Source organism: Etheostoma spectabile, chromosome 9 (assembly GCF_008692095.1).
Source record: "Etheostoma spectabile isolate EspeVRDwgs_2016 chromosome 9, UIUC_Espe_1.0, whole genome shotgun sequence".
NCBI classification, from domain to species: domain Eukaryota; kingdom Metazoa; phylum Chordata; class Actinopteri; order Perciformes; family Percidae; genus Etheostoma; species Etheostoma spectabile.
Genome location: NC_045741.1, coordinates 26692378 through 26693846, shown reverse-complemented (window position 1 = coordinate 26693846; position 1469 = coordinate 26692378). Strand labels below are relative to the sequence as shown.

The window sequence follows — 1469 nt, the reverse complement described above, 5'->3', positions numbered from 1 at the left end:
AAATGAAACATTGGTGTGAAAATATTACCTTTTTAGACTCTTTGTGACTACATTTTGATTATCTGTCTCTGTGCGCCCCACACCGCTACTTTCTCCCCTGATTTTTAAAAAAAAAGCGTCGCCAGCTATATTCATATTTTCAAACACCGTTTTGCATCATCTGTGCCTTTTTATTTCTGTTAATTAACATGGCAACGCGGTAAAGAATTAACATTTCTGCGTGAAGCCTGATACGGTGTCACTAAAAAGCAGCCAGCAGCCGTAGCCTAATCAACCCTAAGGCATGTTTGGCATGAAAAGGAACTTCTCTAGGTTACTCTCACCTAGTGTTTACCAATTATTAAAACTTTTATAATTATTTTCGTAAAAATCTTATTATGGTAAGCTTAATGTATTTGTTCCTTACAGGTGTCTGCTACTGCAGTTGATGTTGAGACCACTCTCAATCTTCCTGCAAGTATTCCCACGTTGCTATGACTTGAAGTTTCAGGTGCAACAGGGCAAGTCACAATTAAAGGTTGGATGATCAGCTTTGAGGGTCGTGTAATCTCTGAGGGCATCACACCAACATTTGCAACAGGACTTGCTGCTGTGTTTGCAATCAACTACATATTCAACATTCAGTATCAAGATGAAGCAGCCTGCACTCTGAAATTCATTCAGAGGTAATACCCCTTCAGTCCTTGTAATCATTCTATGGATATATGCAATTAAATTAATGTGTTTGTATTTTTTTGCATGCAATGGTATCATTACTGTACACATATGTCATTCATGTCCATTATATTTGTGAAGAAAGACAAAAATTGTAATTTAATGTACACAAAACAGTATGTGGCTGCAACCCCTCTCTGGTCTTATACAATTTGGATTTCAGGCGCTTCATTGGTATAAACCCAGAGAGAGGGACAAAGGCCAAAAGGGACAAGGTTCTCTCCAAGAATAAAGGTGTGATCATCCAGAAGAAGACTTCTGCAGTCAATACACACGTCGCATGCTACTGAAAAATCTCCTTCACATTGAATGGAACGTCATTTAGATCGGTGAGCTCTTTAATCTCGCTCTCTTTGTTTTGACAGTCTGGCAATGCCACATTAAGCCACAAGAGAACTGGTATTATTAACTTTATAAGAATTAGCTTGTATACTGTACATGCCTGATTGTACAGTTTATTTATCATTACGATTAAGCTTGTTTGTTGTTGTTTGACAGTGGCAACACTGGAATAATGCTGCAGAAAGGAACAGCGGCTACCAAAATGATAGTCATCTCTCCTGGATCCACGAGAACTAAGACGTAGAAAAACAAACCTACCTCACAGGACTATTTAATGAGGTAAAAACACAAACCTACCTCACAGGATTATTTAATGAGGTAAAAACACAAACCTACCTCACCGGACTATTTTAAGAGGTAACCTGAAAATCTAGCTTGAAGTGGCACAGGTGCCTGCCTTACAGTTTCATCCC

At 38.6% G+C, this 1469-nt stretch overlaps 1 protein-coding gene and 1 long non-coding RNA gene across 2 annotated transcripts in view; one reads left to right on the top strand and one right to left on the bottom strand.

Annotated features, from left to right (window-relative positions):
• Nucleotides 1–1469, bottom strand: part of LOC116695607 (inactive N-acetylated-alpha-linked acidic dipeptidase-like protein 2) — a 730805-nt gene that overhangs the window by 145171 nt on the left and 584165 nt on the right. The window lies entirely within an intron of this gene.
• Nucleotides 1004–1299, top strand: LOC116695667 (uncharacterized). Its single transcript, XR_004333516.1, has 2 exons — nt 1004–1043; nt 1213–1299. It is a non-coding gene; the product is annotated as an uncharacterized LOC116695667 (long non-coding RNA).